This window comes from Pleurodeles waltl, chromosome 2_1, assembly GCF_031143425.1.
Source record: "Pleurodeles waltl isolate 20211129_DDA chromosome 2_1, aPleWal1.hap1.20221129, whole genome shotgun sequence".
Taxonomy (NCBI): domain Eukaryota; kingdom Metazoa; phylum Chordata; class Amphibia; order Caudata; family Salamandridae; genus Pleurodeles; species Pleurodeles waltl.
Window position 1 is genome coordinate 832,522,127 of NC_090438.1, and position 16,686 is coordinate 832,538,812.

General features: G+C 47.5%; 1 protein-coding gene across 1 annotated transcript in view; it reads left to right on the forward strand.

The window, feature by feature from the left end:
* Positions 1 to 814: 814 nt before the first annotated feature.
* Positions 815 to 16,686, forward strand: part of NRSN1 (neurensin 1) — a 140,186-nt gene continuing 124,314 nt past the window's right edge. Inside the window, exon 1 of the mRNA XM_069218771.1 lies at positions 815 to 1,055. The gene's annotated coding sequence lies outside the window, so the exon portion shown is untranslated. The remainder of the gene's footprint in view (positions 1,056 to 16,686) is intronic.

The following is a 16,686-nucleotide window of genomic DNA, read 5'->3' on the forward strand; positions in this document are numbered from 1 at the left end:
GAATTCAGCTTCTGCATGAGGCCTGGCAACTAAGCCAAGACACTCGCGACGTAAAGGCCTACAATTAATAAGCTAAAACATACTTCATAATCCTCAATTTGACATATTACTACATTAATTCTAATACGTTTTCAATATTTCATAAGTAGTAATAATTATTTAGTATATATATCTGGTGGCCATTCTTCGAGGTCACATTTTCAAACGTGCACATTATTTTTCTCTACCTTATACATTTTCTACATAAGTCATTATTCAAAATACATAAACACTCATTAATAATTTCTAATTACCACATCTGCTTCAGCATGTTTTACTGTTTAACACGTTTGGCTTGAATTCTTCAAGACTTCCTGTTATGAAGCACACCTTTAGCTTCGTCGAAAGCAACAAAGAAAGGGCAACACTATTTAGTGTTAGAGCCTCCTGCTCTTAGTACATTAAAGAATGTGGCAGCCATCATTTAATACATACCGTACAGTTGAAGGACCTTTTCAATAAGATCGCACTCTTTGTAAATAATTCCTATCAGAAAATAATAGGTCGCATGAAAACTAATTTTTCATCTTTTGAATTTTGAGATATTGTAAAATTGAGTTAACATACACTGTTAGAGAATTTTTCAACGCTATACAAAAATTTTTGTAAAATGCTTTGATTTCTTAAAAATTACTATTTCGAGCGAACGTATTCCTATTCACGAGTAAACCTCGCAGTCATTACAAGATGGCCGGCCAATTTGCCACTATGTTTTGTTCCGAGGCCTGTGGCAGCCTGGTCGCGAGTGCGCTGCAATGCTACCCCGCGGCCACTTGAGTCGCTATGGCGCCCACAAGCTGGCACCTGGGTCCCTGGAGCTGTCCACAGAAGTGCGCAGGCCTCGGTGGGGAAGGCAGGGGCTGCATGCGGCCGCTGCTGCTGCGAGGTGAGATGCCATAGCACTGCTGCTGCCCGTGTCCTCCGGCGAGAGGGATGGGAGCCGGGGCAAGGACCTGCGACTAGCAGCATTGCTCAAGTCCTGTGGAAGCAGCAACAAGGAAAGGGATCACAGACAGGTACTGTTACAACCAGCAGAAGCAGCCGCGTAGGGCTTCCTAGGAGGGCATGCGTCGTTTGACCCCCCCTCCTTTTTCTTGAACTGGCTTCTGTCATCAACCTGTCACATATATAATTAGTTTAAGTCCTTAAAAAGTGAATGGCGTTAGTGCATGGACAACTATAACAGATAATTGTGGAAGTTCCTGTTTATTCCAGCCGTGTCTGGAAATTGGGTTATGATATCCTGTCAGGAGTGGTTTGTTTCTGGCCTGTTATGGTGCCGTTTGATTTCAGTGAGCCATTTTTAATTGCTACATAAATATTCCATTATTGTATTTTGTATCTCGTAAGTACCTGTCCAAAACCAATACTCTTCTCGGTACTACATCTAGTAGAAAACACTCCTTAAATTGGCAACTGAATCGTGCACCAGCGGAGACTACTGCTAGTCCCGTAAGCATGTTACCGTGCTGTGCTTATAGAGATTTGTTTTCACTTTCCCTGCAGATCGCTTGCTATTTTTTTCAGGAATTATTCTAATATGGACCTCCTCTTGATACCTTGATGCCAAGGGTGTTTAACTGGGGCACTGTCTGCCCTTACACCTCTTGTTTTCAAGCTCAGACAACTCAACTTGACCTTGAAAAAAAATGCTACAGTTGGAAGTAGGGTTCGTTTCCCGAAAAGACTTCCACAGTTGTGGAGCAGGCGCTGTGAATGAATGAAAGAAATTCCATGGAGCTGTTTTGTATTAACATTTGAGAGTACTGTTGCTCGCTTATTTGCCAAGAATTATATTGTGCGCACTTCCACCCACCGTTGTATTATTCTCATAAACCCTATTTCTTCACTTTCTCCCCTGCAAAATCTTAGCATACAGGCAAAACATTTCAATGCCGGATATATCACCGCTCATCAATTGTCAATACGCGTGACCACCTATGATTCCTCTGATTTTTTTCAAAAACCAATGGTACTCAACGTTTTACTATGAGAATTATGCAGCTCTTCTGCACCAACAATAGCTCCAGGTAAGAGGGCTGCGATTGTCTTTCGGTGTTGTACATCGGTATAGGTGCGTCTTGTCCGAGAAAGGTTCAAATAGGGCACACAGCTGTTATTACTGTAATGCAGCGTCCCCTTCACATTATTCGGAGCGCATATATTATCGAACATGACTAGCCACGGAGTAGAATGCCTTATAGGCATATGCCTTAAAAACGCAAAGAAGGAGAGAAATTCTATATTCAGCTGTATATGGATATTAACTGCTAGAATGTGGAGAATAAGTGTTTCATAAATGTGTAAATCATTAACAGCTGAGTAGGTTTGTAGGTGCCTTTCTGGCACAGAAGCCGGCCTGAAAGTGTATGTTTTTTCCAATAAGAAACCCACCAGCTTTACACTCTTACGGACATGAGTCACGTTTTTGGCTGCTTTCATTTGTTTGCTTGTTTCTTTAGCTTCTGCTTGACATACCGAAGAGGGGAGGGCAGTTGTGTGACGCCCCTCGTGACGCACGCTGACGCTTGAACGTTCAGCTCTCAGTACCTTGGAGAGCAGCAGGACACGAGTGAAGGACAAAGCAGGGAAGCAGGTCATCAGCTCCCACGCACAGCAGCCCTGCAACAAGACAGCTGGCTTCTGCCTTTCTGTCCATAGCAGTGTACGAGTGCTGCCTAGGATTTGTTCGAAACCTCACTAAGTTTGTGTGTGTGTGTGGGAGGAGGGAGAGGGGGGTCTGGGGGGGGGGGGGGGGACGGACGCCAGGGACAGTCTTGGGGACTTTTCAATTAAACCTTTACAAATCGGCCGTTGTTTGCGAACTGCAGGCTTTGATAAGTGTAAGCAATCCTATAGTTTGGACGTGAAATAGAGAGAAAGGAAGGCATTTTGTCACATTTTGAAAATATGCTTTATTGTTATTTACATTCACAAAGTATTTAGACCAAATATGAAAAAAACATGTTGTTTAACCTTGCATCTTCATACACTATGCAAATACAAGTAGGAGGGAGAAAAGGAAAAACATACCCTTTGTGCCCCGCACTGATCATGTCGGCCCCTCATGCAAATTGAAACCGCAATGGAGATATCAAAAGCGATCAGGTACAGTAATCTTAAACTGTGTTCCAATAACACTTCTACTACTCTCTGCGACCTTGGGCAGCTCAGCTCCACATCAGTCAAAACTGGAAGCATTTACACTGAAGAAGCTCTTGATGTTACAGGCTATTTAATGCATAGGATGCTGTGATCCCTGTGCAAACTGCAGTCAATAATTTCAATATAATTGGCTACTTCTGATGCATCAAGTCACCTATTATAAATAAAAGACGTCAGAACTCAACTTTTATAAGGTTATTATGGTCAAATTATGACTCAGAATGCCTTCTGCCAGAGCCAGCAGCCAAGGTGAAAAGCAGGCCAGGTCACGGAGCATAATTAAAGCAGCTGTTTAAAGCAACAAATGCTGTTCTTTCTTCTGGTCTATTTTAATAGCTTATAGTGACAGAAGCTATGTACTAAGGCAGTGGATCCCAACCTTTTGACTCCTGAGGACCCCCACTGAGGCCTGGACTGGAAGCCGGGGACCCCCATGCAATTTGTACGATTTAAATTTCAAACATTAAAACAGTAATTCACAAAAAATACACTAACAAGTTCACACCAAACAAATACTCAAATTACTAAAGATATAATTATTTTATATTGAAAAAATATGAAAAAAATGTTAATCAGAAGGTTGGCGCTGCTTCTCAGGCGACTAGCTTTTAAATGTTTGGTCTTACTTAGGAAATCTGAATCCTCAGGTCAGATTCTACATTTCCCAACCGATTTCTGTTTTTATGTTTTAGGTACATAAAATCTGAGAAGGCTTTCTTCACATAAATATGTGGTGGGGAAAGGAAGTAAAACCATAGGGGCCTCTCATCTCTCCAAAGCCTCTCTGTCACGTGCAATTAATTTGTTATATAGCACCTCTCATAACAGTGTAGGGTGTCAGAGCACTTTACAGGGGACTGCAAGGTGTAGGATTCACATGTCACCCACACTGGTAGGCATTTTCTAATAGTGCTTGGTCTGGAGAAGCAAAAACTCATGATTCAGAACATCACAGAGTAGTTATCATTGACTTTAATAATAATAAGAATATATTTCTACACAAGTAAACCTTTTTTAGCATTATAAAGAAAATGAAAGACTGGGAAAAAACGAAACTTTCAAATTTGTGCCATGCAGTTTGCATGCAGCTCTTTGACAACAATTCATAGCTTACTGTGATAGATTACAATTGTAACTTATGAACTGCACTGTAAGAAAAGAATCTCTGTGACAGGAGTAGTAACCCACTGTGCTCTGCACATAAAATACTTTCCTTTGCATGATACATGTTCCTTGCAGTAGGCATATTAACCATCTGCACTTCCTTAGATGAGTCAAAACTACCAATAGATATAACTTCAATCTCTGTCCAGCAGTTAAATTAATCCAAGTATCAGGTACTGGTGTAGACAGCTATCTTGAGGCTTTTATTTTTGCCTGAAAGCTGCTGGATGTACAAGGAACTTTGCAGTGCTTTTAAAACTGCTGCACAAAGGAAGTAATAAATATACAAATGCATGTGTTTCTAGAGGCCCCAGCTGGAAAAGTGCTTTCCTGCTGTCCCAGACCTCTGAATCCCCTGGGAATTCGTCATGGACTCCTTGGGGGCCTCAGACCACAGGTTGGTAACTGCTACACTAAGGTTTTAAGTGGTTTGTGGGCAAGTTGATGGTGTCACCATGTATAATATGGGCTATTGTACCCCCTGGTGTGCATGATAAGGATACTGCAAGACACCTTGAAGTTCCATACTTCATAAACGAGCATTGGCAAAGCCAATAGGTCTCACCTATGCAGAGCTTATGGCTTTGCCAATGTGTTTTAGCCAGGTTGTAAACTAGCATGGCTACTGTTCAGCATGGCTATAAGTTAATGGTGTTAAGGAGAATGACGTGTCATAGAGTGCCATCGATTGGTGTGGCATAGAGTGTCGAGGAGTGAGTAAAAGAGTGGAGTAGATCATGGGGGGGGAGTAGTGTCATAGAGTGGAGATGCATAAAGAAGAGTGGAGTGGCGTAGAGTGGAGTAAAGTAAAATGGAGGGGTGTAAAGAGTTGAATAGGGTGTCGTTGAGCATCCTACATTGTCATATAGTGGAGTGGCTGGAGTGTCGTAGAGAGGAGTGGGGTAGAGTGGAGTAGAGTATCATAGATTGAAGTGGCATAGAATGTCATGGAGTGGCATTGAGTGGAGTAGTGTGTCATAGAATAGAGTGGAGTAAAGTGGCATGGAGTGGCATAGAGGCAGTTGTGTAGAGAGTTACAGAGTTGAGTAATAGAGAGTAGTAGCAGTAGAGAGGCACAGAGTGGAGTCGAGTTTAATGGAGTAGAGTGTCAGAGTGCAGTATCATGAGTGTAATGTTTTAGAGTGAAGTGTTGTAGTGTGGTCAAGTGAAGTGGTGCAGAGTACAGTCTCACAGAGGAGATTGCCATAGAGTGTATTGGTTTTTAGTAAAGTGGTGTAGAATGCATTGGTTTAGAGTAGAGTGCACTACTCTAGTAGTGAAGAGTAGAGGGGTGTAAAGTGGAGTGGCACAGCATAGATTGTAGACGCAAAGTGTAGTGGTGCAGAGAGCTGTGTTGTAGGGTGATGTGGTGCATGGTAGAGTGGAGCGGTGCCAGATAGATTGGCCTAGAGTGCAGTGATGCAGAGTAGAGTGGCATAGAGTGTAGTGGCATAGTGTGCATTGCCGCGGAGTGCAGTAGAGTGGCATAGAGTTGATAGTTGGTGAGTAGAGTGCAGTGGTGCAGAATGGAGTGGGGGCAGAGTTCAGAGGCAAAGTGTACAGTGTTGCCGAGTAGAGTGTCATAAAGGACAGTGGTGTAGAGTGGAGTGGCATAGAGTGCACTGGCCTAAAGTGCAGTGGCATAGAGTGATGTAGAGTACAGTGGTACAGACTAGAAAAGGGTGGCATGGTGTGCAGTGTTGCAGAGCAGAGGGTCGTAGAGTGCAGTGATGTAGAGAGCAGTGGTGTAGAGTGCAGCAGTGCAGAGTAGAATATAGTGGCGTACAGTGCAGAGTTGTAGATTAGAGTGCTGCAGTAAAGTATAGTGGTATGTACTAGAGTGGTGTAGAGTAGAGTGTCCTAGACTGGAGTGGGGTAGAGTTCATTGGCATAGAGTAGAGTGTTACAGAGCAGAGTAGAGAGGTGCAGGATGGAGTAGTACAGAGTGGATTGCATCGGCATGGAATGGTGCAGAGTAGAGTGGAAAGGAATGACATAAAGTCGAGTATGCATAGTGTTGAAGCACACTGCCTTTACAGGCAACAAATCTTGAATTGAAATGACCGTTACATTTGCACAGACATACAGTTTTACCGATAAAAATATACAGTGCACAGATGTTAATGTGTGGAAAGGTCATTACCAATTGTATTGATTTGTTTTGAGCATCTTAAAATATTTGTTTCCCCCACACTTATATTCTTAAGTATCTGCACATTTAGTTTACAGACATTTAAAGTGTATTGTGTGGTGGAAAACAATAGCACCATAAAGCCTTTCTTCACTACCCCCCAAGTAGCCAGCATGATTGTCATATAAGTCCTCTCACTTTGAAGCAAGAGAAAGAAAGATAAACACCAAGCTCCATAGGAAGACAGAGCCTGTCATTTGACCTTGGTCTTTGAATGCACAGCAAGTGAAACAAGATAAGAACAAGATTTAAAGGCCTGTTTACAGAAATTGAACACTGGTGGAAGTATAGAGTAAACAAGGGATGCTCTACGGGAGGGACAAACTCAAGCTGAACAGCCTAATACAACTACAGCTAACTAGTAGAAACCAAGCATATGTGAGTTACAAACCACAAAGCCACATGTAAGCAATGGGTGGAATACAGCCCAAGGGAAGCTTTCCAAATGCCCCATAAATGTTTTTAGCAAACCAGATAGGCTACGACCTAATGAACTCAGCCTTCAGCCTTGTTCCTTTATATATTTATGGAACTCCTCTGTGACTTGCAATATCCTTATACTGTATGGCAGGGGGTACTTTATCCCTTATATCATGTGTACACACAAACATTTCCTCAGGGGCCACAAAGTTTGTTTTGTGATGTGACCAAGGACGCATTGATGCTAGCAGAGTGCTCAGGGAGAGTTTGGGAAAGTGCTGGAGTTTGGTGGGGGAGTGACAGTATGGTGGGTGTGAGGGAAGTCAAGCATATACATCTAGTGGATGAATTAAATAGTTTGGAACCAGAAAATCTTGGATTAATCCTGGCTTCCCCACTTTGCCAAATTGTGTGATCCTAGGTGTTAGACCTGACAGCCTTAGGGTAGTCACCCCTAACTTTTTGCCTGCCTCCCTCCACTTTGTGGATACTGTTTTTGCTGGTTTTTAGACTCTGCGCACTTTACCACTGCTAACCAGTGCTAAAGTGCATATGCTCTCTCTCTGTAAACATGGTAACTTTGGATCATACCTGATTGAACTATTTAATCTACTTATAAGTCCCCAGTAATGTGCACTCCAGGTGCCTAGGGTCTATAGATTAAATGCTACTAGTGGACCTGCAGCACGGATTGTGCCACCCACTTAAGTAGCCCCTTTTCCTTGTCTCAGGCCTACCATTGCTAGGCCTGTGTGGGCAGTTTCACTGCCACCTCGACTTGGCATTTAAAAGTACCTGCCAAGCATAGAGCTCCCCTTTTTCTACATATAAGTCACCCTTAATGTGTGCCCTGGGTATCCCCTAGAGCAGGGTGCTGTGTAGGTAAAAGGCAGGACATGTACCTGTGTAGTTATATGTCCTGGTAGTGTAAAAAACCCTCAATTCGTTTTTGCACTGCTGTGAGACCTGCTCCCTTCATAGGCTAACATTGGGGCTGCCCTCATACACTGTTGAAGTGGCAGCTGCTGATCTGAAAGGAGCAGGGAGGTCATATTTAGTATGGCCAGAATGGTAATACAAAATCCTACTGACTGGTGAAGTCGGATTTAATATTACTATTCTAGAAATGCCACTTTTAGAAAGTGAGCATTTCTTTGCACTTAAATCCTTCTGTGCCTTACAATCCACGTCTGGCTAGGTTTAGTTGACAGCTCCTTGTGCATTCACTCAGACACACCCCAAACACAGGGTACTCAGCCTCACTTGCATACATCTGCATTTTGAATGGGTCTTCCTGGACTGGGAGGGTGGAGGGCCTACCCTCACACAAAGGACTGCCACACCCCCTACTGGGACCCTGGCAGACAGGATTGAACTGAAAGGGGGCCTGGTGCACTTCTTAGCCACTCTTTGAAGTCTCCCCCACTTCAAAGGCACATTTGGGTATAAAACAGGGCCTCTGCCCTACCTCATCAGACACTTGCTGGAGAAGAACCCTGAACCAGAAACTACATCCTGCCAAGAAGAACTGCCTGGCTGCTCAAAGGACTCACCTGTCTGCTTTCTACAAAGGACTGCTGTCTTGCTGTTGCCCTGCTGCCTTGCTGAACTCTTGTCTGGCTGTGAAAGTGCTCTCCAAGGGCTTGGATAGAGCTTGCCTCCTGTTCCTTGAAGTCTCAGGACCAAAAAGACTTCTTCCTTTCACTTGGACGCTCCGTGCGCCGAAAATTTCGACGCACAGCTTGTTTCGCGGCGAGAAAAACGCCGCACACCGACGCTGATCGACGCGACGCCCTCGGGACGATCGAGACTTCGACGCACAACCTCGCAAGGACAAAGCCGCCCGACTTTCCAGGAGAAATCGACGCGACGCCTACCGTGAGTGCGAAACTTTGACGCACGGCCTCGCAAGGACACCGCCGCCCGACTTCCAAGGAGAAATCGACGCGACGCCTGCCGTGAGACCAAACTTTCGACGCACGGCCTCGCAAGGACAACGCCGCCCGACTTCCAAGGAGAAATCGACGCGACGCCTACCGTGAGATCGAAACTTCGACGCGCAGCCCCGCAGAACGACGCGCAGACGGAAAACAAGCAGGAGAATCCACGCACAGACCCGGGACATCTGGTAATCCCCGCGATCCACAAAAAGAGACTGTCTGCGCGCCGGAAAACGACGCCCGACTTCCCCGCGTGGAAAAGAACGACGCAAGTCTGTGTGTGCTGAGAGGAAATCGACGCACACACCCCTTTTTCCACGCATCTCTTCACCTGTGGCCCTCTGAGGAGATTTTCCACCAGAAACCAGGTACTTTGTGCTTGAAAGACACTTTATTACATTCTAAAGACTTAAGACCCTTTATATCACTTTCCTGTGATAGTTCTACAATTTTCCATTGCATCTTTATTCTTTTTGACCTACAATTATCCTGATAAATATTATATATTTTTCTAAACACTGTGTGGTGTATTTTTGTGGTGCTATATGGTGGTATTGTATGACTTATTGCACAAATACTTTACACATTGCCTTCTAAGTTAAGCCTGACTGCTCGTGCCAAGCTACCAGAGGGTGGGCACAGGATAATCTTGGATAGTGTGTGACTTACCCTGACTAGAGTGAGGGCTTTTGCTTGGACAGAGGGTAACCTGACTGCCAACCAAAAACCCCATTTCTAACATTGGTGATCAGCGGTGAGGATAGGACTTGTATTTGTGCAGTGACATACAGTAGCTAAGTATTTCACTACCTACCCACAGTTGAAGGTCAACTTGGTTTTTATCTCTTTTTGAAAATCCGTTTTTTCCTGACAATTTTCAAAAACTAAATCCTCACTCAACATGTCTCTGACTGGGTCTCAGACAGGGGACTTTGACCTAGTCCAGTTGGATACATACACGGTCAAACAACTAAGAGGATTCTGCAGGGCATTAAGGGTACCCACCCAAGGGGCCTCCAGAGAGGAGGACTTTCAAGTGGCGCTGAGGGCCTGGGCAGAAGCCCATTTAGAGGATGATGAGGAAGAGGAGCCAGAAAATGGCCCCTCAGAAGGATTTTCACTATCTATGGATGGTGTTACCACTGCAATTGTGCACCCTTCCAGACCAGGGAGCAGTGTCTCCATGCAAAGCCTGACCGCAGAGGAAAGGAGAGAGGAAAGGGAGTTCCAATTGCAAATGGCAAAACTGAAAATTGAGGCACAACAGGAGGAGAGGAGGGCAGAAAGAGAAGCCAAACAAGCTGAGGCTGAAAGAGCAGCCAAACAGATTGAAGCTGAAAGAACAGCCAAACAAGCAGAAGCTGAAAGAACAGCCAAACAAGTGGAAGCTGAAAGAGCTTTGGCTGAAAAGAAACTATTGTTGGCTCATGAACTGAGTCTCAAGGAGCTGGAGATCAAGGCAAGACAGTCTGAATCCAGCAATAATGGTGGCAGCATACAGACAGGACCTGCTGGAGAAAAGAAGGTTCGTATACCCAAAAATGTGGTGCCCAGTTTTGTGGTGGGAGATGACATAGATAAATGGTTAGCTGCTTATGAAGTTGCACTAAGGGCTCATGAGGTTCCTGAAGGGCAATGGGGGGTAGCTATGTGGGGTTATGTGCCGCCATTGGGGAGGGACACACTTCTCACATTGGATCCACCGGATCAAAACACATACCCACTCCAGAAAACCACTTTACTTGCCAAGTTTGGGCTGACCCCTGAGGGATACCGTCAGAGGTTCAGGGACAGCACCAAACAAACCACACAAACATGGGTAGATTTCTTTGATTTCTCTAGTAAGGCACTGAATGGATGGGTGCGGGGCAACAAAGTAGCAGATTATAAAGGTTTATATGACTTGATCCTGAGAGAGCATATGCTTAATGTTACTTATACCGATTTGCGCCAGCACCTAGTGGATAGTAAGCTGACTGATCCCAGGAAGCTTGCTGAGGAGGCGGACCTCTGGGTTAGCACCAGAGTGTCCAAAAAGGTACCTGGGGGGGACTCCCACAAAGGTGGTCAGGGTTCCCAACAGAAGAAAGAGGGGGGAGATAAACTTACAGATAAGGAACTCTCTAAAGGCCCCCAAAAGAATTCCCAGGGAGGGGGTGGCAACCCTTCCTTTTCCAAATTTGGGAAAAAGCCAGGGACATTTGACAGGTCAGGAAAATCTAGCCCCAAATGCATGGAGTGTTACCAGTATGGTCACTATAAAGGCGATCCCCAGTGCCCCAAGAGGGCACCGTCCACTACTGGACAGGTCCCTGGGTTGACTAGTGTAGCGCTCGGGGGGGAGATGGACCCAGATAGCTGTGGGGGACAGGTAGAGATTTCTCTAGTGTCCCTGGGAGAAGGAGAAATGATGTCCAAGGTCCACATGCCTAAAAATACTTCCAAGTACCGGCAGTGGGTCCTCATTGATGGGCAGAAGGTGGAGGCTCTGCGTGACACAGGAGCCAGTATGACTACTATCAAGAGTCAGCTGGTGTCCACAGAGCAGATAATCCCTAATACATTCCACCAGGTCATAGTCGCTGACAATCATGAGAGTCACCTACCGGTGGCTCTGGTTCCCTTTGAGTGGGGGGGGGTCTCTGGTATTCTGAAAGTAGCTGTGAGTCCTGCCATGCCTGTAGATTGTCTGTTAGGCAATGATCTAGAGCATACTGCTTGGAAAGAAGTAGAGCTCAGATCTCACCTGGAGATGTTAGGGTTACCTGAGTGGGTCTGCATGACCACCCGGTCCATGGCTGACCGAGAGGGAAGTCAAGGGCATCTGGAGCCTGGAACGATGGCCGAGAGAGCTGCCAAGAGGAGGGACGAGGGGCGCGGGAAACCGGCCCCAGAAGTTCCCACAGTGGCTGACGGGGCTCCTGAGGAGGAGACTCCCGAGCCAACTGGGGAAGACATTGCCACCCTAGGTGACTTACCTGAGCTTGCTGGCTGGCAAGTTGAGGGTGGACCCACCAGGGAGGAATTCTGCAAGGCGCAGAAAGAGTGTCCCACTCTAGAAGGGTTGAGGAAACAAGCCTTAAACCAGGCAGCAGGTGACGCCTCTGGCAATCACCACCTATATTGGGAGAATGATCTCCTCTACAGTGAGCCTAGGGTTCCGGTCTTTGGGGCAGCACGTGTGCTGGTGGTCCCCCAATGTTACCGAGCCTTCCTACTGGGTCTGGCTCACGACATTCCCCTGGCAGGACATTTGGGACAAGACAAGACCTTCAACAGGCTTGTCACCCACTTTCACTGGCCCAAAATGAGGACACACTCAGACAAATTCTGCAGGGCTTGTCCTACCTGCCAGGCTAGTGGTAAAGCAGGGAAGAGGGTTAAAACCCCCCTGATTCCACTTCCTGTCGTTGGCACCCCCTTTGAAAGGGTGGGCGTCGACATTGTTGGCCCCTTGGACCCCAAAACTGCCTTAGGCAACAGGTTTATCCTGGTTTTGGTGGACCATGCCACCCGGTACCCAGAGGCAATCCCTCTGAGGACCGTAACTGCATCGGTGGTAGCCAGAACCCTGATGGGGATATTTACCCGTGTGGGATTCCCCAAGGAGATAGTGTCTGACAGAGACACTAACTTCATGTCCGCGTACATGAAGCATCTGTGGGATGCGTGTGGTGTAACCTACAAGTTCACCACACCCTATCACCCCCAGTCTAATGGGCTTGTGGAGAGATTCAACAAGACCCTGAAAGGCATGATTGGTGGCCTCCCTGAGGCCATGAGGCGTAAATGGGACGTCCTCTTACCATGCCTTCTCTTTGCTTACAGAGAGGTCCCCCAGAGGGGGGTAGGGTTCAGTCCCTTTGAGCTTCTCTATGGGTACCCCGTCAGGGGACCCTTAAGCATTGTCAAGGAGGGATTGGAGAACGCTCCAAAGACACCCCCTCAGGACGTGGTCAGCTACATGTTGGCCCTCCGCAATCAGATGACCCGCTTCTGGAAAGAGGCCCAAAGTAACCTGGAGGCCAGTCAAGAGGTGATGAAACAATGGTATGACCAGAAGGCCACTCTGGTAGAGTTTCAACCTGGAGACAAAGTGTGGGTAATGGAGCCAGTAGAGCCCAGAGCTCTCCAGGACCGCTGGTCTGGCCCATTTGAAATAAAGGAGCGGAAAGGGGAGGCCACTTACCTAGTGGACCTCCAAACCCCTAGGAACCCCCTAAGGGTGCTCCACGTGAACCGACTAAAAGCTCATTTTGAGAGGTCGGAGATCAACATGCTTCTGGTCACAGATGAAGGAATGGAAGAGGAGAGTGAACCTCTCCCTGACCTCCTCTCTGCCCAAGAAGGTGATGGGTCCGTAAGCGGGGTCATTCTGTCTGACTCCCTGACTCTAAACCAGAAAGGAGACTGCTATGAGCTGTTGGAGCAGTTCTCCCCCCTCTTCTCCCTTACTCCTGGACTGACCCACCTCTGTGTTCATGATATTGACACCGGTGACAGTCTCCCTGTGAAGAACAAAATTTACAGGTTGTCAGATAAGGTGAAGGCCAGCATCAAGGAGGAGGTCTCCAAGATGTTGACGCTAGGGGTTATTGAGAAGTCCAGTAGTCCCTGGGCCAGCCCAGTGGTGTTGGTCCCTAAGGCTACTGCCCCAGGTGCGAAGCCAGAACTCCGGTTCTGCGTGGACTACCGGGGTCTCAACTCAGTCACACGGACTGATGCTCACCCCATCCCCCGAGCTGATGAGCTCGTGGACAGGCTAGGCGCTGCCAAGTTCCTGAGTACGTTTGATCTTACTTCCGGGTACTGGCAGATCGCCCTGACTGAGGGGGCTAAGGAAAGGTCCGCCTTTTCCACCCCTGACGGCCATTACCAGTTCCGGGTGATGCCGTTTGGATTGAAAAATGCCCCCGCTACCTTCCAACGGTTGGTTAACGGGGTCCTGGCTGGCAAGGATGCCTTCTGTGCAGCCTACCTGGATGACATAGCTGTCTACAGTTCCAGCTGGGAGGAACACCTGCTCCACCTCAAGGAGGTGCTTCAGGCCCTGCAACAGACAGGCCTGACCATCAAGGCTAGTAAGTGCCAGATTGGGCAGGGTTCCGTGGTGTACTTGGGACACCTAGTAGGTGGTGGCAAGGTGCAGCCACTCCAGGCCAAGATCGAAACTATCAAGGCCTGGCAACCACCTCGAACCCAGACTGAGGTGAGAGCCTTTTTAGGCCTCACCGGATACTACCGCAGGTTTGTCAAGGGCTATGGTACCATTGTGTCCCCCTTGACAGAACTCACGTCCAAGAAGCAACCTAGGTTGGTGAATTGGACAGAGGCTTGTCAGAAAGCCTTTGACGCCCTGAAGGAAGCCATGTGCACGGCCCCCGTGCTCAAGGCCCCTGACTACTCCCAGGAATTTATTGTGCAGACAGACGCTTCAGAGCATGGCATAGGGGCAGTTCTAGCACAGCTAAATGAGGAGGGCAGAGATCAACCGGTAGTCTTTATTAGCAGAAGACTATTACCACGGGAACAGAGGTGGAGTGCTATTGAAAGAGAAGCTTTTGCTGTGGTCTGGGCACTGAAGAAGCTGAGACCCTACCTGTTTGGGACTCACTTCCTAGTTCAGACAGACCACAGGCCCCTCAGATGGCTCATGCAGATGAGGGGTGAGAATCCAAAACTCTTGAGGTGGTCCATTTCCCTACAGGGGATGGACTTTACGGTGGAACATCGCCCAGGGGTTGACCACGCCAATGCTGATGGTCTCTCCAGGTACTTCCGCCTTAGCGATGAGAGCTCCCAAGAGGTCGGGTAGCTCTCCCCACTTTCAGCTGGGGGGGACACATGTTAGACCTGACAGCCTTAGGGTAGTCACCCCTAACTTTTTGCCTGCCTCCCTCCACTTTGTGGATACTGTTTTTGCTGGTTTTTAGACTCTGCGCACTTTACCACTGCTAACCAGTGCTAAAGTGCATATGCTCTCTCTCTGTAAACATGGTAACTTTGGATCATACCTGATTGAACTATTTAATCTACTTATAAGTCCCCAGTAATGTGCACTCCAGGTGCCTAGGGCCTATAGATTAAATGCTACTAGTGGACCTGCAGCACGGATTGTGCCACCCACTTAAGTAGCCCCTTTTCCTTGTCTCAGGCCTACCATTGCTAGGCCTGTGTGGGCAGTTTCACTGCCACCTCGACTTGGCATTTAAAAGTACCTGCCAAGCATAGAGCTCCCCTTTTTCTACATATAAGTCACCCTTAATGTGTGCCCTGGGTATCCCCTAGAGCAGGGTGCTGTGTAGGTAAAAGGCAGGACATGTACCTGTGTAGTTATATGTCCTGGTAGTGTAAAAAACCCTCAATTCGTTTTTGCACTGCTGTGAGACCTGCTCCCTTCATAGGCTAACATTGGGGCTGCCCTCATACACTGTTGAAGTGGCAGCTGCTGATCTGAAAGGAGCAGGGAGGTCATATTTAGTATGGCCAGAATGGTAATACAAAATCCTACTGACTGGTGAAGTCGGATTTAATATTACTATTCTAGAAATGCCACTTTTAGAAAGTGAGCATTTCTTTGCACTTAAATCCTTCTGTGCCTTACAATCCACGTCTGGCTAGGTTTAGTTGACAGCTCCTTGTGCATTCACTCAGACACACCCCAAACACAGGGTACTCAGCCTCACTTGCATACATCTGCATTTTGAATGGGTCTTCCTGGACTGGGAGGGTGGAGGGCCTACCCTCACACAAAGGACTGCCACACCCCCTACTGGGACCCTGGCAGACAGGATTGAACTGAAAGGGGGCCTGGTGCACTTCTTAGCCACTCTTTGAAGTCTCCCCCACTTCAAAGGCACATTTGGGTATAAAACAGGGCCTCTGCCCTACCTCATCAGACACTTGCTGGAGAAGAAACCTGAACCAGAAACTACATCCTGCCAAGAAGAACTGCCTGGCTGCTCAAAGGACTCACCTGTCTGCTTTCTACAAAGGACTGCTGTCTTGCTGTTGCCCTGCTGCCTTGCTGAACTCTTGTCTGGCTGTGAAAGTGCTCTCCAAGGGCTTGGATAGAGCTTGCCTCCTGTTCCTTGAAGTCTCAGGACCAAAAAGACTTCTTCCTTTCACTTGGACGCTCCGTGCGCCGAAAATTTCGACGCACAGCTTGTTTCGCGGCGAGAAAAACGCCGCACACCGACGCTGATCGACGCGACGCCCTCGGGACGATCGAGACTTCGACGCACAACCTCGCAAGGACAAAGCCGCCCGACTTTCCAGGAGAAATCGACGCGACGCCTACCGTGAGTGCGAAACTTTGACGCACGGCCTCGCAAGGACACCGCCGCCCGACTTCCAAGGAGAAATCGACGCGACGCCTGCCGTGAGACCAAACTTTCGACGCACGGCCTCGCAAGGACAACGCCGCCCGACTTCCAAGGAGAAATCGACGCGACGCCTACCGTGAGATCGAAACTTCGACGCGCAGCCCCGCAGAACGACGCGCAGACGGAAAACAAGCAGGAGAATCCACGCACAGACCCGGGACATCTGGTAATCCCCGCGATCCACAAAAAGAGACTGTCTGCGCGCCGGAAAACGACGCCCGACTTCCCCGCGTGGAAAAGAACGACGCAAGTCTGTGTGTGCTGAGAGGAAATCGACGCACACACCCCTTTTTCCACGCATCTCTTCACCTGTGGCCCTCTGAGGAGATTTTCCACCAGAAACCAGGTACTTTGTGCTTGAAAGACACTTTATTACATTCTA